General features: G+C 37.9%; 1 protein-coding gene across 11 annotated transcripts in view; it reads left to right on the top strand.

The window, feature by feature from the left end:
- LOC149934416 (dopamine receptor 2-like) overlaps positions 1-23,937 on the top strand; it is an 87,231-nt gene that overhangs the window by 43,018 nt on the left and 20,276 nt on the right. For 2 of the 11 annotated variants that reach the window (XM_090153145.1, XM_090153150.1), the window contains exons 2-3: positions 12,057-12,333; positions 12,536-12,790. The exons of 3 other annotated variants lie outside the window; for them this stretch is intronic. The gene's annotated coding sequence lies outside the window, so the exon portion shown is untranslated. Of the gene's footprint in view, positions 1-9,495; positions 9,727-12,056; positions 12,357-12,535; positions 12,791-16,382; positions 16,413-16,794; positions 16,966-23,937 lie in introns of those variants that run through there. 6 more of the 11 variants (XM_090153151.1, XM_090153149.1, XM_090153146.1 and 3 more) reach the window with 6 other exon arrangements.

The following is a 23,937-nucleotide window of genomic DNA, read 5'->3' as shown; positions in this document are numbered from 1 at the left end:
GACGAAGTTACCGAGGCAAATAAAAGCTTGTACGCTTCAGCAAACATCGACCTTTTGAATCATTTGGATCTCGACGGCGCACTCAGTAAGTTGATAAAATAAGACTTTTTTTCGTGTATAAGATAATGCATTTTACACGCAATTAAGGACTTAATTTATAAATTCGTTACTAATATATTCTATTTTAATTTAAGAAAATTTAACAAAATAATTAAAACATTTCAGTCTTTTACCGTTTAGCCATTCAGGCAAAACGCTGGTTTAAAAATTTGCTAACTACTATTTTTTAGCCTTTAAATATAGCCCTAATTAACATAACTTTAACACTATTTTCACTTTTTGATGACCATATTGGCTGTTCCTAGACCAAAACTGCTTAAACACAATTTTAAAAAATTCACATCTACTGTAAAGATTTTGGCTAAACAAAAATATATAAGTATAAGTATAATAAAATTTGGAAATTTCAATTGTTTCTTGATAAACCAAGTCATATCCACGTGTAAAATATATACATTGTTTTACGATGGGCGTATTATATTAAACTTTGTTGGCAAAACAAAGTATATCTTACTTAATTTGTCTCACCGTGGGAATAGTGAAGTTTTTTCTCACCAAACAAAGTTATTCTTAATTTAATTCGATTGACTAAGAATGTATTAATTTAGACTTCGGGGATAGTTTGAGACGATTTTTAACGTTGCTTTATGGTTTATTTCGAAAAGGCAACAATGTAAACCATATATTTAGTTTTTGTTTATCGTTTTCGCAAAACAATATTAATTACACATCGTAAGTTTTCCCCTGAAAATGTGTTATTTTATTTATACTGTACTATGTTAAAGAAATTTCTGCGTAATTAACACAGTGGCGTAACTGGCCAAAGAAACCAATGCTCAACTCTTAGTGGCGTATATACAGGGTGCTAACTAAAAAATGGACCAGGGCGAATATCTCAAAATGTGTTTTAGCTATGATTTTGAAATTTTAGGTTGTTATAGCGCTCAGGGGGTCAACCAACTATGAAAATGTCAATGACCTTGAACCATGTCTTCAAGGACATTCGAAAATTAACTTGAGAATCGTAAGAGCTACGAAGTTGGTTCCAATTAGAAAGTTGTTCAACGTCACATTTTATGGTTAACTAGCTTTGACTCGATCTGATTTGCGAAATAGGAAGTTGAGCAATGTTAGGCCAAAATCAAGAAGGCCGTTAAGTTGAAATTTTCATAGTTGGGTGACCCCCTGAGCGCTCTATAACAACCTAAAATTTCAAAATCTTAGCTAAAACACATTTTGAGATATTCGCCCTGGTCCATTTTTTAGTTAACACCCTGTATAAAGGGGGCCCAATTTCCCCCTTTGCATAGAGGTCTAATTTTTCTAGCTACGCCACTGAATTAACATATAATTTTTTAATAGCTGTTTTCCATAATTGACTATTATTAAAGCAAGTGGCTGCTTTATCATTGCTACCTGTATTACGATAAGGCCCTTGTTGTTAGAGATGGCAATGAATCTATCCGATTCTTCGAAAAACGCGACTTTACTGGAGAGCGTGGTGCCATCTATTTATGGCAAAGGAAGCTAAAATTTAAAATAGTCAAATGATAACGTCATCAGAGAACCATTGTAGAGTAAATCCTGTGAAAAAAATATTGTTTATAATTGCTATAATTTATGTTATTTGCTTATTTACAAACAATCCAATCAACGCGAGGGGTACCTGTAATTACCGCCTTTTTTATTTCGACGCTAGCGACATCTATTGAAAAAAGAGCTACTTCACGTCGAGACGGTCGAGTCGCCACTTGATTTAAGCCTTTCTTTGTTTCTACATGTATACTGTAGTTACTTGGGAATTTGAGAGTAAATTTTCTTATTTCTATTTCGTTTAATAGATGACCCAGTGAGTCTATTGGAAATAAATAAATAAATAAATAAATAAATATGGTTTCCCATTTTAACATGGAGTAACTAAAGCACAGTCATATATCGCTGACCTAAAATTTCCCTGGCTGGCCCAAAAAACGCTCTAATGTGACCCTCTTTCGGGAGGGATTTTCGTAACAACATCTGCAAATGCGCGAAAAACGGTGCACACTACTTACTATTCCACAACCCGTTTTTGCATTATCTTGCCACTAGAGGGAAACTTAGCCAGTGTTATTGAGTTTTATCTGGGCTGGATTATCCATTTGCGTGAAAGGGAGTGTTGGATCAACGCATTTCTCATTTGTGCCGCTAGGTTTAACAGAAGCTAGGGATGATTTTGGCTAGTTTCATTAAAAAAGTCGTAGCAGACAATTTTTCAATTTATTTCATTCATAGTATAATTAATCCAAGACAAAACCAAGAAGTACCTAGACCAGACTTAAAAATGTCATTCAAATTTGAACAATAACGCCATCTGTGTGGGATTTGTTTTATACAATTTTTCTTTACATAATAAATGATAATCTTCCATCTACTTTACAATTTATTATGAATTTAAATAATTAAATCGTAAAATTCGACTTTCATTAAAGTTGCACGATCTAAATAAAAAGTTAAATAAAATTTTTTCAAAACGTTTTCTCGAGATAAAAAGAATTGTTTCTTAATACCGATACTAGAATTTCCGTTTGGGGGAGGAGCTTAGATAGTAGATCATGCTATCGGGCCTTGAAGATAAACAGGTATGTTCTATGTCAGTCACCTACCTTGCAGCTTCCAAATAATAATTTCAATTAATGATAACCAACTTTTGATTGCGAGGTCATTGTTAAATAAAATAAACCAAACTAGAACTTAAAAATTACGCAAAATTTTTAATAACCGTCATGCTATGACGACAAAACTTTAAAATTGCTTAAAATTAATTTACTAAAAATTAGTTTAATTTAATTTCAATTATTTTTTTAATCGAGCAATTGATTGGAAAAATTGCTACATCCAGAACCTCTGCTGTTAAAAACCCTCGACGTAGTTTGATGTATAATAATATTTCAAATATCAATTTGGAAGGAGTTGTCGAGGAAAAAAGGCGTTATTTTTAAAACGCCCGAAGAAAATTAATTTTCTTGGTTTAATAAGTGTTGGGCGGCAAGCGGCTTTACTCTGGCGGCATTAATTTGAGGGTGAACGACGTTGAGAAGAGTTTTAAGCCTTTTCGTGTCAGAGCTGTGTTAACGCTAATTGAACCGGAATGAAAACTTGCAAAAAGACGTGAAACCTTTTTGGGAGTTCGTTTTCATTCATTTTAGATAGATACAGTGTATACAGCAATTAAATTTATTTAAATCTTAATTCTGAACTTTCCTTCTTAATTTGTTATTCTCTTAGAAAACTATTTCGCAATGTTAATTTAACAGTAATCTGCCTTACAAAGTTTTCCGAAAATTTTCTTGTAGATAATTTTAAGTTTAATTTCTTCCAGAAATATTTAAAATAGAACATTTACAATTTTAAATTTATAGACTTTCCCAAGTTTGAAAATAAACTAATATAATACCAAGTTTTAATACATTTAAATTAATTGGTTTTTAAATTTCATAATTGGCGTATAGTGGCCTATATCCCATCTGGTTTTGGTGTCTGTAGCAACGGTAATTAGTTCGACTATAATATAACGTTTTACTTCAGACCTCTAAAGTGATTAATATTTAAGACCATTCAGGATTTTACCATAGAACATATTTAAACCTTCTGCTCCCCAAACTCAGTACTTTTGTGGAGTGTTTACGTACTTATTTTACACTCTTTTTCCATTTTATTTCATAGACAGTATAGTCCAAGAGCCCATGACAAAATAAGCATGTGATAAGGTACACGATGGGTCAAGGTATTTTTTAATTAGGTTAGTGATTTGTAACAAAGAACTGTTTGTCTTACGGGTCAAAGTGGGGGCTTTCCGGAAATACGAACCACGTGACGTCACTTCCGGTGACCTTGAAAATTGATATGACCCGATATTGGTATCATTCGATTGGTCTCAACGTGCTCTTACCAAATATTGCTACATTAACCTTCAAATCTGAACCGAACGGCGTATAAGACTAAAAAAGTAATTTTGTCTTATACATGTAAATTTGGGGGGGGGGGCTCGAAATTAGTTTTTTAATCTTATACGCTTCTTGGTTCAGATTTGAAGGTTGTTTTGGCGATATTTCGTAAGAGCACGTTGAGACCAATCGAATGATACCAATATCAGGTCATATCAATTTCCAAGGTCACCGGAAGTGACGTCACGTGGTTCGTATTTCCGGAAAGCCCCCACTTTGACCCGTAAGACAAACAGTTCTTTGTTACAAATCACTAACCTAATTAAAAAATACCTTGACCCATCGTGTACCTTATCACATGCTTATTTTGTCATGGGCTCTTGGACTATAAGAAGTTAGACCTTCTAAACTCTATTTACAGTCCTTTATAGGAATCTGTTCCATTGCGCCGAATCCCATTCGACCGAAAAACCCACACTTCTCCGGGTTTAGGATTCGGTTTTATCCGTTTCAGCATCTGTTAGAACAGCATGCAGTGTTACCTAACCTCACCTAACCTAACCTAACCTACAACAGACTTAAAAATATATTAAAACGCTTCCATAAAAAATCAAAAGGAGTAGAAAGAAAAACTATTTTTTTTGCGGTCGCTCAATTCAAATTCAAATTCAAATTTATTGAGGTATTTTAAAAGAGAATACATTGGCGGAATTCGGTCGAATGGGATTCGGCGCAAAGGGAAGATACACTTTATAGGCCCTTATTTATTTAATTTTTTTAAATTAATTAATACAATTCAATATATTAAGCATTAACATGGCCCGATTAAACTGGTTTTCGGCCGAGGGCAATAGCCGAATGAGCATCCCTGAAGTCGCGGAACAAAGGAGTGTTGAAAACGTTAAATATCACTTAAGAATTTCAGTATTTGATATAGATATAACAAGAATTCTTAGGCGCTGATATTTGGGTGCCTTAATCAATATCCCCATATTTAAAATCTGTAATATTTTTTTAAATACTTAACTGTAGTTAAATTTTTCTTCACGTTGAGTTATTTCAAAGAAAATTTACTAAAATGAAATAACGTAGTATTCAAATAGTAGTCTCGAAATTAGTCCATATCATTTTTTCTTCGTTTAAAAGGGAATTAAATGGGTATTCAAAAGGACTAAATGTATTGACTGGAAATGGTTTAGTCTTAGTTTACTTCCCTTTCAATGCCCCTAAAGGTATTGGATTACACGTGAATGAGGTAAATGGCTCTAAAATAAAATATTCGACCTTTTTTAGTACCTAAATGGCTCGAAATAAATTAAATGTCCAATTTTAGTCGTTTAAAAAACCTTTATTTTTAACAGTGTATAATACCAAGATATTTTGTCCGTTTCGTGGTCCATACACCAACTGATCCAATCGGGCTTCGGCGTCTGTATACCTTCGATATTTATTTTGGGGTGATAATGGCCAAGATATTTTGTCCGTTTCGTGGTCCATACACCAACGGATACAATCAGGTCTCAGCATCTAATTAATTGGAGTCGATTATATTCAAGGTATTTTGTCCGTTTCGTGGTCCATACACCAACGGATACAATCAGGTCTCAGCATCTAATTAATTGGAGTCGATTATATTAAAGGTATTTTGTCCGTTTCGTGGTCCATACACCAACGGATACAATCAGGTCTCAGCATCTAATTAATTGGAGTCGATTATATTCAAGGTATTTTGTCCGTTTCGTGGTCCATACACCAACGGATACAATCAGGTCTCAGCATCTAATTAATTGGAGTCGATTATATTCAAGGTATTTTGTCCGTTTCGTGGTCCATACACCAACGGATACAATCAGGTCTCAGCATCTAATTAATTGGAGTCGATTATATTCAAGGGCGTGGGGTGGCGGAGTGGTTAGCACTTTCGCCTCGCAGCAAGAGGAGCCGGGTTCGATCCCAGCTTGTGGCACTGGGTTAAAACTCGGAACAACTCCTTCTGCGTTGAGTTTGCAAGTTCTCTCCCTACTGGTTTAAGGGGTTTTCCCCCGAGTTCTTCGGTTTCCCCTTCCATAAAAACTTGTCTATGTTAACGGTAATAGTTAGTGTAGGGAGCTGTTGGCTCGATCGCGTGGCATGCAGGGCTTGCCACCACCCTCCTACGCATTGTAACCCGGCCACCTGAATTAAGGGCTTCAAAAGTCGCATGATGACTTAGGCCTAAGGTGGTGCCTTGGGTATTAGCCTAGCCTAGCTGATTATTTTGTCCGTTTCGTGGTCCATACACCAACGGATACAATCAGGTCTCAGCATCTAATTAATTGGAGTCGATTATATTCAAGGTATTTTGTCCGTTTCGTGGTCCATACACCAACTGATCCCATCGAGTTTCGGAGTCTGTAGCTGCAATATTTATTTTGGGGCGATAATGGCCAAGGAAACACGCGCAAAAACAAAGTCATTTATTGATCGAGTATAATTTGTAGCTCGGTTCCAGTTGACTAAATCCCATCAAGCTGAAGTCGCGAATATTTACCTGTCTCGAAAGTTTTGTGCCCCCGGGGCGTCCCGGAAAGAGAGAGGGGGGGGGGCTATGCGGTGGGCGGCGACAAAATAGGGCGATCGCCCACGCTAGTGTTGGTGGGACTAATACGCCCGAGGCAAATATTTTGCTTCTTTGTCGACATTTCCAATTAAAATTTGCCGGCGTCCAAGCGATGAAGTATTTTTGACCTTCCACTTCGTTTCGAGGCTTAATAATCATCTTTCGGACAGCGCCGTACTCTCTCAATGTATACGTGTCTTTAGAAAGCTTATGGCTCTTCAGTTTTCTGCGTTTTCTTTATTTTAAAAGGCTTTTGAAAGATATTATTACTGGATATTTAGAACGTTTAACTTGAACATCAACTTTAAAGTATTAACTTCCTGGGACGAAATTTTATCATGTTTTAATCAGGGTTAACTGGGTTTAGTAAACGAAATTTCGTTTTTAAATCAGAGTTTGTAACTTTAAGTTCGTAATTAAAATAAAGCGAAATCGCTTTATTTTAAGAGCGTTTGAAAAGGGTTTTTGGGGCTATAGGGTTTTCCTTGTACGGTCATCTGTCATTATAAATCTTGTTATTTATGCCAAACATTTAACACTTTAAACCACGTAAATTCTTAGATTTTTATTTAACTACGCTTAAATAATATATTCTTGTTAGGTGAAGGTCTGAAAAGTCGTCGCTTTGTGAGATTAAGTTTACGTTTTCTCCATTCATATTTCATTATGTTAATATGCAAATGACGGCTGGATTACGTCACTCACTTAATACTAATTTATACTGATAGATAGCACTGCCAAAGTGTGAGGCCTCTTACTGTAACAACGGTGCCCAATTTGAATAATTGTTAACTTCCTATTGGAAATCTAAATATTTAAAATTATTATTATATAATGAATATTTATATATTATATTACTCGCATAGTAAAATTTGATATGTTGGAAGAGGAGTAAACATAGGGGAGGGGGAGTTTAGTTAAGAAATAAAATAGCTGCATTGGTACTTAATTGATAAAATGTCAAAAGTTCGCTATAAATAATTTTTGTTTACCTTTCTTTTATCATAACTTTTATTTTGGCTTTACTTTGGTTTTCTAGAAATTTACGAACAATAATAATAGGAAATAAGAGGCTTCACACCACTGCGCTAAAATATGGAAAACGTAAAACAGCGCGTGTAGCGCCACAGGGCGTGTAGCGCCACAGAGCGAGATATCAAGTCTTCACAATACGAGTAATTTGGAGTTTGGGAATAGAATAAATAATGGTTGCAATAATTTGAATCGGAAATGGGAATTTCCGGAATGAGCAAACTATATCAAATGTAATGGGAATGGTTGGGAAACAAATATTGGCAGGGAGATGGAATGGTATCGGTTGGGAAAACAATATTGGCAGGGAAATGTAATGGGATTGATTACGAAACCGATATTGGCAGGGAAATGGAGTGATAATGGTTAGGAAACAGATATTGGCACGGAGATGGAAGGAGATTGGTTGGGAAACAGATATTGGCAGGGAAATGGAATGAGAATGGTTGGGAAACAGGTATTCGCACGGAGATGGAAGGAGATTGGTTGGGAAACAGATATTGGCAGGGAAATAGAAGGGGATTGGTTGGGAAACAGATATTGACACGGAGATGGGAGGAGATTGGTTGGGAAACAGATATTGGCAGGGAAATAGAATGAGAATGGTTGGGAAACAGATATTGACACGGAGATGGGAGGAGATTGGTTGGGAAACAGATATTGGCAGGGAAATGGAATGAGAATGGTTGGGAAACAGGTATTCGCACGGAGATGGAAGGAGATTGGTTGGGAAACAGATATTGGCAGGGAAATAGAAGGGGATTGGTTGGGAAACAGATATTGACACGGAGATGGGAGGAGATTGGTTGGGAAACAGATATTGGCAGGGAAATAGAATGAGAATGGTTGGGAAACAGATATTGGCAGGGAGATGGAAGGAGATTGGTTGGGAAACAGATATTGGCAGGGAAATGGAGTGATAATGGTTAGGAAACAGATATTGGCACGGAGATGGAAGGAGATTGGTTGGGAAACAGATATTGGCAGGGAAATAGAAGGGGATTGGTTGGGAAACAGATATTGACACGGAGATGGGAGGAGATTGGTTGGGAAACAGATATTGGCAGGGAAATAGAATGAGAATGGTTGGGAAACAGATATTGGCAGGGAGATGGAAGGAGATTGGTTGGGAAACAGATATTGGCAGGGAAATGGAGTGATAATGGTTAGGAAACAGATATTGGCACGGAGATGGAAGGAGATTGGTTGGGAAACAGATATTGGCAGGGAAATAGAAGGGGATTGGTTGGGAAACAGATATTGACACGGAGATGGGAGGAGATTGGTTGGGAAACAGATATTGGCAGGGAAATAGAATGAGAATGGTTGGGAAACAGATATTGGCAGGGAGATGGAAGGGGATTGGTTGGGAAACAAATATTGGCACGGAAATAGAAGGGGATTGGTTGAGAAACGAATAGCAGGGAGCGTTTTAATAAAGGCGCGCTACGCATTCTCAGTGGAAAGCTCCAATTACCACGAGACACCAAGCGTGCTACGCGCGCCATTATGAACTAGAAGTGGCGAAACTCCCCTAGTGATGTGTAACGCCATCTTTCGCAGAGTTGAGGGAAAATTCTTTCTCATTAATTGGCGTTATCAAATATTTTCCTAGAGTCCCCCAGATTTAAATAACATCAACAAAATGGAGGAGTAACAACCAGACTGTATTAGAAAAACATTCGCGGCACAAGGGTCGATCGGGGAGCGTCTTACAGCGCCAATAAAGAGACAGAGGAAGTATTCACGACTTCAATATCCCCGTGATAGAGATAACCCAAATACTTGAGACAGCGTCGAACTTCCTGCCATAGATAAAGGATCTGTTTTCGCGCGGGTGGAAAGGTTTTCCGCCTGATTAAAAGAATCCGAGGTGACGAAATCAACGGAGGAAAAAAGGGGCGCTTCATTTTAGAAGCAACATTGATTGAATGGCGTGGGATCGTTGCACGAGCGTGGCCGCCACCCATCCATCTCTCCACGAACCAAGACTGTTCCTCCGGATTTCAGGCGCTGCCTATTTGGGAATTGGCGTAGATTGATCGGGTACCGCTTTGGAGCTCATCCACTATACCCAAATTATCGGAACAGACTGTGCCCCCTTTTTCATTTGTAAGTACCGAAGTCATTTTCTCACTGGCGGTAGTAAACTAACTTCTAAGTGGTTGAGCAGATCCTAGTCGTGGTTATAAATAATATGTTCAAAACAATTGGTGTTGATTAAGTCAGTCTTTAAGACTCTGAAAAGCTCTTTTAAAACCTTGTGACGCTTGACAAGTTGAGTAGCTAGACAAATTGGACTTCTAAATTTTCAAAGTATTCATACCAAATGGTATGTAGGAATAGAATGGTGGATCATTTGGGATACAATAGACTTCACAAATGCCTTACAGACAAACAAACATTTAGAGCGAAACCTTAAGGGGTTGTTAACAAATTAGGTAACGAAAAAATGGACTTTTTCAACACTTCTCGTAATGAGAAGTATCCACCCACTGAAGTTTCTTTAGAAATATTCAAACCCCTTTAATTTATAAGAGCACCATAAGCCGTAAAATTATTCAATTTCTTTAAAATTAAGCCTATTTCTTTATTGTATTACCTCTAGAAAACTATTCAAACTATTATAAATGAGAATAACAAGTATTAATTTGCGACTGAGTTGGAATTAAAAATATTGATAATTTAGGTTCCGGTATCAAACTAAGATTCGTGACGTAACATTCCCCTGTAACATTTAGTAATGATATTACAACACCCTCCAGAGTCCATACCCCTTTACAGCGTGTCGTAATTTATACTAGATGGCGCCACTTTCCAATTTTTGACTGCAGATGGAAAATCGTTTTGATGATTTATTACATTATTTCTTACGTTTTTTAACGAAATATCAACCTAGGAAAAATTGTTCATTAAAAGAGACAAGAAAATATCAATATTTTTCACAGTTTTTAGCTAATTTAAAATTTCTACCTTTCTGACGGTTGGCGCCATCTGGTAAGATCTCGAATATTTAAAAATTGCCCTCTAATGGCTTTACCCCTGTGGAAGGATCTTTCTGGTCAAAATTGTATCAGACTTTGACCTCATAGACAGTTACTTAACTTGATTAAATAATTCGCGTATTGAGCAGTTACTCGAGGTGCCATGATATGTTTTGGGTTTGTAAATTATGTTCAAAAACATTATTCAGGGATTTTTAACGTTTTCTCAATAGTACGAATAAAATATTATATCACTCTTAACAAATATTTACTAATATCTACCAAAATAACGTTATTTACCCATAATTACCAAAATACTTTCATTTACCAATATTTTACTAAATGCCGTTATTTACCAATATTTAACTAAATGCCGTTATTTACCAATATTTAACTAAATACCGTTATTAACTAATAATTACCAAAATACCGTTATGTATTATTTAACTAAATACCGTTATTTTGTAATATTTAACAGTGTCGTTAATTACCAATATACCGTTATGTATTATTTAACTAAATACCGTTATTTTGTAATATTTAACAGTGTCGTTAATTACCAATACTTACCAGTGTCGTTATTTACCAATATTTACCAGAATATCGTTATTTACCAATATTTACCAGAATATCGTTATTTACCAATATTTACCAGAATATCGTTATTTACCAATATTTACCAGAATATCGTTATTTACCAATATTTACCAGAATATCGTTATTTACCACTATTTACCAGAATATCGTTATTTACCACTATTTACCAGAATATCGTTATTTACTACTATTTACCAGAATATCGTTATTTACCAATATTTACCAGAATATTGTTATTTACCAATATTTACCAGAATATCGTTATTTACCAATATTTACCAGAATATCGTTATTTACCAATATTTACCAGAATATCGTTATTTTAAAAATATTTACCAGAATACCGTCATTTTAAAAATATTTACCAGACTACCGTTATTTTAAAAATATTTACCAGAAAACACTTATTTTAAAAATATATACCAGAATACCGTTATTTTAAAAATATTTACCAGAAAACACTTAAAAATAAAAACAACAGTATTTTAAAAGCCAAGATACTTCATGGTTAAAATTTTTTTGTTTATTTACATTGGCGAGCTTTCGGACCGCGGTCCCTTTTCAAGCCGAGAGTTACAATAAATAAATTGTAACTCTCGGCTTGAAAAGGGACCGCGGTCCGAAAGCTCGCTCCTATTTACTTTTGGCCAATGTAAATAAACAAAAAAAAAATTTAACCATGAAGTATCTTGGCTTTTAAAATACTGTTGTTTTTATTTTTAAATTCTAACGAAATGGTTTATCAAACCTTTAAAAATCAGAAAACACTTATTTTAAAAATATATACCAGAATACCGTTATTTACCAATATTTACTAGTGGTATGCACAATATTGAAAAAAGTGGTATTTTGGAACCACAGCTATAGGTCGGACGTCTATTGAGGTTTGGCAGATTCCGTCCAGAGCATTATCCCTAATCGTTCCAATCAATCAAGCCAGCATTTTCGACCTTCAGATAGAAAACCTTTTTAGGAAAAGCGAAAAGAAGGGCGATTATGGCCGCCAACAATTACCACAAATCACTTCAAGTAAAAACTGGGGATGTCATCAGATAACGCTGCCTATTAAATGGGTCCTCTTGAGCGGAAGTGACGGACTTTAAAGGCTGGTTTTCATTAAAGCAAAAACGTTGTGACGGTGAGCGTCGACCATTAAAAAATGTAATTAGGCTTAACGGAGATTTTACGGTATAGAGGCAATTTCTTACTGGGATAAAAACGACACAATGGTGAATGTCAACGCCAAAAATGTATTATGTCGACGCTCACCATCGTAGCGTTTTTGTTATAGTTAAAACTAACCTTTAGGCCTAACAGAGATTTCTTTGCGTCGACTTTAGACCTCGTGACGCTATTGCCTGAGAGAAAACCCACCTACATTCCTAACGGAGATTTTTCGAGTCAACGTTCGCCGTCCTAACGTTTTTGCCTGAGTGAAAACCAGCCTTTGGACCTAACGGAGGTTTTTCGAGTCAACGTTCGCCGTCCTGACGTTTTTGCCTGAGTGTAAACCAGCATTTAGGCTTAACGGAGGTTTTTCGAATTGACGTTCACCCTCGTGACGTATTTGCCTGAGTTAAAACCAGCATTTAGGCGTAATACAATTTTTTTTCGCATCTACAAAAAAATTCCGTGAGGCCCTAAAGGGAGTATAAACTAAATCGAAAAGTCGTCTGCTAACACTCACAACTAATTGTTTTTAATTAAATAATGTAATAAAAGAAACACGATACTTCATGACTAAATCTAGTTCATTTTATAACTTAAATATTTTACTAAAAACGGCAAGCTTTGGAACCGTAGTTACCCGTCAGGCCACTGTTTAACACCAACCGTGGCCTAACGGGTAACTACAATTCGAAAGCTTGCTGTTTTAAGTAAAAAATTTAACTTTTAAAATAAACTAGATATTAAGTATCATGTTTCTTTATTTATTTATTCATAAAAAGCCATGACAGAAAAAAAGTTAAATATTTATAATTAAATTGTCTTTAACGTAACTCGTGCCAATTACCCCTAACTTATTATAAACCTGGTGTCAGAAATGTGAAATTAGTTAATCCATCATAAATATGAAAGTTTATACTGCCTTTAAGGCTGGAACACACATACGCAAACGTATAATTGAAAAATAAAAATTTTATTTTACGTTTCTGTTAATTTTATTTTGTCGAAAAGTTTGAAATTCACTATCTAACGTAATTTCATTTGACCGAAAAGTTTGAAATTCTACCTCAACGCTTTCTGAAATTCTGAGAAGAGGACTTCAAACGAAAGAGTATTAATAGAAGAAAATAAAGAAATGGTTTCTAAGCCTGGTTTTCACTTGGCGGAAAATCACCGACAGAAAGTTCGACGTCGGCGATATGGTTTTCGACGTTTCGCTCACTGTCGGCGTTTTAGCATTTTCACTTGGCGTTTTTTAGGGTATCAAGAAAAAAACACGTTCCAAAATTCACACAAAAGCACGTGGCCGAGTTCCGGATGCGAAAGGCCGGAAATTAACCATCCCCCCTGACGTCACAGTCACCTTTCGATAATGGTTTTTGATTGGTTGAAAAAGAGCGAAAAAAATAGAAATGAAAATCGCCACACAAAACCGAAAACCGACGGAATTTCCGCCCGGCGTCGACGGAAATAATAATAATAATAATAATAATAATAATAATATTGCCCATTTTCCGTCGACGCCGGGTTTTTTCGCCCAAAAACCGCCAAGTGAAAACCAGGAAGAAACTTTTGTCCGGCTCTTGTAAACCGTACGGGCGGTGGCGCACTGGGAGATGTTAGCTCCGTCCAAATGGTCCCATCTCCGACCTCCGACTTCGGTCAGGTGTGGGCTGGATACTGGGCTTCGGCCCGGGCTAACGGAGAGGGGCCGGGCAAACTGGCCGCCTCGGCGGATTGGGTAGCCTGCTGTGGGGCTGCGGGCCTCCGTATGAGGGCACGGCGGACCCATCTCCCGGCCTTTTGGGGCTCCACCGGGATCTCCGGTGCCAGCTGTGCCGGGTTATGCGGGCTGCCGTGTGCCCGCCGTTCCCCTTTAGGAGCTCTTTCCAATGGGCTTGGCTCTCTGCCTTCGTAGGTGGGGTGTCGGCCGGAGTTGCTAGAGCATCCGTTCTCTATCCCACTGCTGTGTGCGAAGTGGCGGGCTGGTCGTCCCATTGTTGCACCTTCTGCTGGGTTGAGCGGCTCGCGTCGAGGGTGCGACCATCAGTAGTGGGGTTCTGCTACCCATGCTGGCGTAGGGCATTCTGATGATAGGCCTCCGGTGGTGTGGTTCTTTTCTTACCGGTACACCGGGCTATAAATTCTGACAACATGTCAATGCGAGCTGCCTATTGGCTGACGGTGAACCAAGGTTATTTCACGAAGAGTAGGCGCTTAAAGGGAGTATAACCTTTTCAGGAATTTGGGGCAATACATAATTATCTCCCCTCCTTTATCTAACCACGTGTTATACGTAGTGTGAAATACAGTGGTTTTTGAGGAATTATTCCAATAAAAGTATTCCCACTTTGGTAGTGCTTTAATTTATCATATCTACTAGAACGCCTTTCGTGAATCTAAAGCCACGTACCTCATTATTAAGAAATTATATTTGAATAAATATCCAAACTATAATGAAAATAATTAATTTATAGCTCGGATATTGTTGTTTATATGTTAATTAAGGGTGCATTTAAAAATTAAGTGCTAAATATGAAACAATGAAGGTTTCAAGTGAGAAAACCTCTTCAGGGCGGGCACGCTTCCTCTAAGAAGAATTGGGTGTTTCTGCTATCGTTCTAGACTAGCGCCATGAACGAGAAAAGAGAGAAGCTATGGCGCACCCTACCAAACAAGGAGGGTTCTACTCCCTTTAAATAAATCATTCTCCAAGGAAATCGCCAAAAAGTAATATTTCCGAGAGCCAGGACCTGCAAGTCACTGTTTATACAGTGCTTGTTAAAATAATGTAAATTTTTCACCTTTACGGCAGCGACAAGCGTTCCCTTTTAACCAGGTAGCTTTTTTGACATATTAAGGCTTGGCAAAAACACGACGTTCTGTTTACAGGTGAAACGTTTCCATTATTATTAAACAATGCCTTGCGGGCCCTGGCTCTCGGAAATATTACTTCTTTGTGATTTCCTTGGAGGATTATTTATCTAATCGCCTATTAAGATAGAAACTTATCAGTTGACTTTGATGATTATTTCCACACTTTTTCCGTAAAACATTTACACGTGTGTTCCAGCTTGTAACAATTAATACAGGGACGTTTTGGCTCCTCTAAAACTGAAAAACACTTCTTCCCATCCCTCTGCCGACTAAATAATGCGTAACTCCTTTTTCGCATGTGCTAAGGTTACAAGGCGCGGCCATTTTTAAGAAACCGGATACCTTCGCACTTTCATAGTCACTATTACGCATATTTTCCCCGATAGAGGGATAGTAAGAAGAGTGTTTCGCGTTTGCTAAGGAAATTCAAGCCAGGTTCACACTTACCCCTAAAATCGCTTCGTTTTAGATAACTAGTTTTCAAAACCAGCGTGAGAAATCGCTTCGTGTTGGTTCGCAAAGCAACTCGTCCAAGTCGGTTCGCTTAGAATCGCTTTCAAAACGACAAGGCGGGGAACTAAAATTGCTCGGATTTTTAAAAATAATGGGATTACAATTCTAAATAATGTCAATTAATATTACTGTATGTATAGTAAACACGATTAACTAATTGTTTTCGGATACATTTAAGAATTTTCAAAATTCTGGTCATAATTTAAAATTACGTTAAGCCTTAGCTATAAGCGAACCGGGGTGAAGCGATTTCGCACGTGTGAACCAAGAATTAAATTCGGCGGTGAAAACTAGAATTCAAACCGACCTAAACTGGGTTTAAAGGTCTAGTGTGACCGTGGCTTCTGTGCCACCGAAACGTCCCTTTATTAATTAATTCAAGATTCCACTCTTAAGGCAAGTTTTCACTACAGCAAAAACGCCGCGACGGTGATCGTCGACGCAAAAAGGTGGTACTAGGCCTAACGGGAATTTTTTTGCGTCAACGTTAGCCGTCCTGCTCTAATGAAAACCAGGCTTACCACTCAGAACGCCCCCCGAAAGAAAAGTCAGCCTATCATTTCATTTGACCATTAACGTCTTCAACAGTCCAACGGGGTCGTTCATTCTGGAACGGGAGTCGTTTAACTCTTCCGGCAAGTTAGCGAGCGGCTCCAAAAGGTAAAACGAGTAATGCTCTCTCTAAATATTACGAACGGAGCGTAGAGTGAGAAAATATAGCGGCGTTTTAAATAATTAATAACGTCGGTAAACATACTGACGCTTTTGTTTGAACCTCTGTACTATCTCTACGGGTGGTCACTCTTTTGTTAGGAGAGCCAAATGACTCCCTCCGACTATACCACCTATTGCTCTAAGTCTTTCGTATTAGCGTAATTGAGCGGTAATACGGGGAGAAGAAATATACGGTAGACGCGATAACTCGATGGCCTTAAAGAGCCCCTACAGTCTGGAAGAGGAATCGATAAGTTTGCTTCGAGTGTTTTTCTTGGACAGATAATAGGCTCCCTCGTTAAAGATTTACTTTCTTTTTGAGGTATCAGTGTCAGCGGCCAGACGTTACCTCCACGATTTATCGTTCGACGTTTTTCTACGCGTCAACTGCCTCGCAGCGTAAGAAACGTAATAACCATAAGCAGTTGCGGACTGGGTCTAATATTTTGGGCTGCCAGATGACAAAGGGCCCCAGCTTTAACAACTATAAGGCTATCTGGTATGCGGATAAGAAAAAAATAGATAATTTACTATTAAAATAACATTTAAGGCACCTATTATTGGTACAAATTTTCATGAATCTAATGGAAGTAGAAAAAACGGCTCACGTGAAAATTTATTTATTTATTAGAAGACGAACAATAAGGAGGCGTACTTTCCTTCATTGAAAATCAACAAAAATAAATGACTTGGCCCTACAGATGGTTTGGGGAATAAACTTTAGGTAAAATTTTATTCAGTTTACAAATAAACTTGTATGCGGATAAGAAAAATTAGATAATTTACTATTATAATAAAATTTAAGGCGCCTATTATTGGTACAAATTTTCATGAATCTAATGGAAGTAGAAAAAACGGTATGCTGAGCCCATGCAATTCGGGACGTCCTCTATCGCCTTGGCCTTTCGGTTGATGAATACCTTAAATTTTATATCACGTTAGAAATTAATTTTGAAAGTTTAGTTAAAACATTTATATTTATATAACATATACATAAGAACCTGGAAAGAATTTAGAAGAAAATAGAAAGAATTTAGAAGAAAATAGAAAGAATTTAGAAGAAAATAGAAAGAATTTAGAAGAAAATAGAAAGAATTTAGAAGAAAATAGAAAGAATTTAGAAGAAAATAGAAAGAATTTAGAAGAAAATAGAAAGAATTTAGAAGAAAATAGAAAGAATTTAGAAGAAAATAGAAAGAGATTAAATGAACAGACAAAAAGACTAGAAAAACCAAATAGCCCAGACCAACCTCGACTAGAACTAGAAGACCGACCGCGACTAGAAGTAGAAGACCGACCGCGACTAGCAGTAGAAGACCGACCGCGACTAGCAGTAGAAGACCGACCGCGACTAGCAGTAGAAGACCGACCGCGACTAGCAGTAGAAGACCGACCGCGACTAGCAGTAGAAGACCGACCGCGACTAGCAGTAGAAGACCGACCGCGACTAGCAGTAGAAGACCGACCGCGACTAGAAGTAGAAGACCGAAGTAAACTAAATATAAGAAGTAAATTAGGAGAGAGAAAGAGGCTAGGAGAGAAAACGCGGATAGAAGAAGAAGAAAAGAAAACAGAAGAGGGGGAAAAATCTGAAGCAACCTCGAAAATAGTTGAAGGGAAAGAACCAAATGGTTTAGGGAAAAAACCTCAAAATGACGAAACGGTGAATGAGATCATGCCAAAACTGAATAGGCCTAGGCCTACCCCTATACCTTAAAACAAAAGTACGTTGTCCATACAAAAGAAAAGACAATATCTAATTTTCACTATAGTTCTTAAAATTATAGTATTAATTTAGTTGTTTTTATTCAAAATAAAGTTTATGCAGTCATTTTATTACTTATTTAAAATTAATAATTGAGGGTAATAATAATTTTTTACAATCTTGACCACTCTCAACCCAAACTGATCATTTTTGACCATGTTGTTCACTACCATCGAAAACTGACCAGTTTTGACCATCTTAGACACTCCCAACTCAAACTGACCTTTGTGGACCTTCTTGACCACTCCTACCCAAAATTTATCATTTTTGACCACTCCTACCCCTAATTGACCATTTTGGACCTTCTTGATGCCCATGAAATTACCTTATAAAATTCCATAAGGACTATCTGAATTCCATCGGCTCTGTCCCGAATTAGGATCCTTTGTCCCGAATTGGAAACCACCCGTCCCGAATTAGGCTCCTTTGTCCCGAATTGGGAATCCCTAATGCACGAAATTTAAACATTATTACACCAAGAAACATTTATCGTCGATCCTCAAAGTATTAATTTACCAAAAACATCACGTGTTTAAAAGAAAAAGCCTTATTGTAAAAAGTGTCCCGAATTAGGAGCTCGCACCCCATATACTTATTCGACTTTAAGAGGTTGGATGGCGCTCATAACAGTGGGGTGGCGGAGTGGTTAGCACTTTCGCCTCGCTGCAATAGGTGTCGGGTTCGATTCCAGCTTGTGGCACTGGGTGTAAGCCAAAGGTGTTGGGGGAGCTTCGGAAACCGACCCTAGAGAAAAGGTTGCTGTCCGTCGGAACCCGGGTTTTAATATTGCGCGCCTTTTAAAAATTAACAATAAGAGTGGATTATCTGCCAAAAAAACGGAACTTGAAAGGCTTAAGATCCTTTGCGGTATTACCACAAAGGCCAAGTTTCAAATAAGATAAGCAATAGCTGTGTACAGATATTTTCGACTTTTATCTTTACCTAATTAACCACTGGATTTGCAGCTCACTCCTCTCAAGTCTTTGTTGAAAATGCTGTTTTCGGTTTTGGCGACGACCTAGTATACTTATTCAACTTTAGATGGCGCTCATAACAGTGGGGTGGCGGAGTAGTTAGCACTTTCGCCTCGCAGCAAGAGGTGCTGGGTTCGATCCCAGCTTGTGGCACTGGGTGAAAACTCGCACAAACTCTTTCCCCGAGCTATTCGGTTTCCCCTTCCTAATAAACTTATAATAGTTAGTGTAGGGAGCTGTTGGCTTGAAGGGCTTGCCACCACTCTCCTACGCATTGTAACCCTACTAATGTAACCACTCTCCACAATAAATCAATTATTATTATTATTATTATTATAACCCAGCCACCTGAATTAATGGCTTTAAAAGTCGCTTGATGACTTAGGCCTTGGGTATTATCCTAGCTGATTATTATTATTAAGTTGGACTTGCGTTCTCCAAATCCTTCCACGTTTTTCGTTATTTAAAGAGATAGTGACAGATTTTTTTCAAAGATAATATTTTTAGATTAAATATATAAAAAGACCATGATAAGAATAGTGGTAATAACAATTTTAGTTAAAAAATAATTATTCTCTATTAAGTTTTAGATATTAAATGGAAGGGTCAACTTCCCCGCAAGCTCCGGGTCTCATATTGCTGACGTCATTCGCGGGTATTATCTGCCGCGGCCTTGGCCGCCATTGCGAGTTGAGAGAGAATATTTAGAGTTAAAACAGAGGCAAAATAGCGACTTCCCAACCAAATATGACGTAGAAAATGGGTGAGTTTTGCGGGGAAGAGAACATTTAACAAATAATCGTGTACGAGATTCCGAATCAAGGAATCTGGAATCAAGATTCTAGATTCTAGCAAGATTCCATGATTCCGCCATGATTACTTAATATTCCGTGATTCCACTCTTGATTCTTTGATTTTCATTCGATTCCGATTCTTGTTCGATTCCCTGATTCTTATTTGATTCCGTGATTCTTGTTCGATTCCCTGATTCTTAATTGATTCCGTGATTCTTGTTCGATTCCCTGATTCTTAATTGATTCCGTGATTCTTGTTCGATTCCATTATTGTCGAAACAAACCTAGCTGTCCGAATCTTATAGAAAAGGCGGTGTGACAAGGCATATGACCAGTTAAAAATGGTCTAGGTCAGTTTAAAACTTAAATCGGAGGCCGTCAGTTGAGGGGTCAGTGGTTCATTGGCCCACCAATTAAAAGGGTCGCACTGGTGTTCGAAAAATCCTGCCCGAAAATCGAGTAGCAGGTGCTTTTCATTCCCTACGTCATAATTTCGCGCGGGAAATTGTAAAAATTCGAAGGCCGGTGGGGCCTTTAATTCAACTTGGTCTACGGATACATATCAGTTCATGTATTTCAGGGCACGGGGTCGATGCCTCGGTCGATGGTCACTGCCACTCACTGGTTCACTTTAAAAAATTCCTTATTTCCTACCCTTTAAATGGGCTCACTATATTTTCCGTCTGCTTGAGATTCAAACCTCGCCTTCCAAGTTCCAAATTGTAATCGATTGTAATACGCCCGAGAATACGCCGAGCTAATATCGAGGCTAATACGCTCGGTAAAGACGGTAATACGAATACGATTCAACTATAGCCACGTTCACACATACGCGATACGTCTAAAGAGGTTTGGAAGATCTTCAATTCGTTTTCGACTTTAAGTGTGAACCTAGTTAAGTAGCTTATAGCGGTTTCAAATCACTAAAAAACCGTTTTCGGGCCTTAAGCGTGACCGAGGCTTATCAATTTGATTCCTTAAATCAATTTTAAGATTCCGTGATTCATCTTTGATTCCGTGGATCGCACAAGATTCCGTGATTCGCACAAGATTCTGTGATTCGTATGTGATTTATCGATTCGAGTAGGATTCCAAGATTCCGGAGATTCATATATTTTATGTTAGATTCTCGAGATTCTTAAGATTCCTGAGATTCGGAATCATGGAATCAAGGCCCGCACGAGATTCCTGGGAGTATCGCCATCTATGATTACTTGGGAGTAAATAGCATTATAGCAGACGAACTTTCTCTAAAAGAGCTGCGATGAGGGTATCATGGTACCAGAGTAAAAACATTTGTCATTTTGAAAATATTTTTCCACATATAAAAAACACAAAATGTAAAATACAAAATACATTTTCTTACTCAAAATGCAAAATGATATTTTGAATTTTGCATTTTGAACAACCCTGCTAAATTAATGTTTTAAGTAAAGGTGCAATTTGGGAAAAAGCAAACGCGTTCGTAACTTTGTGAAAAAGAATAGAAGGTGCTATTGTCTCTGAGCGTATGATCGGAAATTTACCGCTTCGCAAATTTATCCTTGAACGATATCGTCTGAAATTGCGAAAGGTGTAAATGATGGGAATAATTTATACCGAGGGAGGCTCCCCGTAGAGGCGCGGATAAAGCTCTCGAATGTGTTTGTGACTAGAGCTCGTGATCGCGCATATTGCTGCTAATCAGAGAAGAGGAGCCCGATGACGTTGCTCTCAGTTTACGAACCCCTTTTTGTCAAGTAGTTAAACTTGTCAGTTTTAACGATTACATTCCATTTTACGCTTGGCTAGCTTTTTTTTCGAAAAGAGAGGCTGTTCTGTACATCTGCCCAGATGTTTTTTGAGATAAAACCGGCTACCCGACGACGAAATGGGTTTTACTTTTTAGACGATACTATTTCCGATTCGCAATTTAGCGTAAAACTGACGGCGAAACGTTTCTGTTTCGGCAATAAATTTTCCGACTCAAAATAGTTTGAAGATAATACTTTCTTGATGAAATATTTTAATTGGTGCTATTTTGTATAAAAATATTGTCAAATAGCTGACTTTGGGTTCACAATACGCCGCGAGCGAACTTGGAGCTGTGTGTAACTTCCAGGTAACGATGCCGAGGAATTTTCATCACCAGCTAATCTTTACATGAGAGCCGCGGCCTTCATAATGAAAACTGACTCTGGTTTCGTCTAAATAATTCGTCAAGGCGGGTGTCAGACTATATAAAAATTTCGAGTGAGGGCTTTAGTACTGTTAAAGGTACGCCCGAGGCTATGGGAATTTAGTACTGTTAAAGGTACGCCCGAGGCTATGGGAATTTAGTACTGTTAAAGGTACGCCCGAGGCTATGGGAATTTAGTCCTGTTAAAGGTAAGCCCGAGGCTATGGGAATTTAGTCCTGTTAAAGGTACGCCCGAGGCTATGGGAATTTAGTCCTGTTAAAGGTACGCCCGTGGCTATGGGAATTTAGTCCTGTTAAAGGTACGCCCGAGGCTATGGGAATTTAGTCCTGTTAAAGGTACGCCCGAGGCTATGGGAATTTAGTCCTGTTAAAGGTACGCCCGAGGCTATGGGAATTTAGTCCTGTTAAAGGTACGCCCGAGGCTATGGGAATTTAGTCCTGTTAAAGGTAAGCCCGAGGCTATGGGAATTTAGTCCTGTTAAAGGTACGCCCGAGGCTATGGGAATTTAGTCCTGTTAAAGGTACGCCCGAGGCTATGGGAATTTAGTCCTGTTAAATGTAAGCCCGAGGCTATGGGAATTTAGTCCTGTTAAAGGTAAGCCCGGGGCTATGGGAATTTAGTCCTGTTAAAGGTAAACCCGAGGCTATGGGAATTTAGTCCTGTTAAAGGTAAACCCGAGGCTATGGGAATTTAGTCCTGTTAAAGGTACGCCCGAGGCTATGGGAATTTAGTCCTGTTAAAGGTACGCCCGAGGCTATGGGAATTTAGTCCTGTTAAATGTAAGCCCGAGGCTATGGGAATTTAGTCCTGTTAAAGGTACGCCCGAGGCGATGGGAATTTATTATTGTTAAAGGAACACGTAAATTATTCCCTTGTCTACGCCACTAGAATTAATTACAAATTATTGAATCGGACGCGAAATTTTACTTTTACAAAACCTTCACTTTTATCTGAATTACAGATATTTAATTGTGTGACGGTAATAGTGAGTGTAGGGAGCTGTTGGCTCGCGTGGCATGAAGGGCTTGCCACCACCTTCCTACGCATTGTAACCCGGCCACCTGAATTAATGGCTTTAAAAGTCGCCTTTTGACTTAGGCCTAAGGTGGTGCCTTGGGTGGTTAGCCTAGCTGATTTATTATTAACGCGAACAAAGATAAATAAACTACTAACTTGTCGTCAGTATCTGAAGTATAATGTTTGGTCTCTGTATACTATGGTTATAGAGCTTATTATTCTTAAAATTCGGATAATGACGCTTTCGGTTCGACGAAAACCAGTACGCTAATAATATCAAAGTTTCTTTTGGTAAACTAATGTATACGAAAGACAATGCAAAAACGCGTCTTTGCGTTTCCGCGAGCTTTGTTTAAACAATTTTTTTTGTCTTCGTGTATTCGGGTTTACCGAATAATAGCTCTCTTTATGTACACGTACCGATTTCGCCATAGTCTTATGAGGTTCGAAGCAACTATCGGCTCTATCATTGTCACCTGTATTATGATAAGGCCCTTGTTATTAGAGATGGCAATGAATCTATAAGATTCTTCGAAAAAACGACTTTACTTTATAGCGTGGAGCCATCTATTCATGACACAGGAATCTAAAATTCAAAATAGTGAAACGATATGGGATATATAAAATATATTGTTAAATTAAGTTATTGTTCAGTTTAAAAACGAGCCAATCAACGCGAGGGGTACTTTTATGTCCCACTTTTTGGGTCAAAATGAAGCGTAAGCATCTTGTTTTTATTTC

Source organism: Leiobunum rupestre, chromosome 7 (genome assembly GCF_980474605.1).
Source record: "Leiobunum rupestre chromosome 7, qqLeiRupe1.1.hap1, whole genome shotgun sequence".
NCBI lineage: Eukaryota > Metazoa > Arthropoda > Arachnida > Opiliones > Sclerosomatidae > Leiobunum > Leiobunum rupestre.
This window is presented reverse-complemented; position numbering and strand designations above follow the sequence as displayed.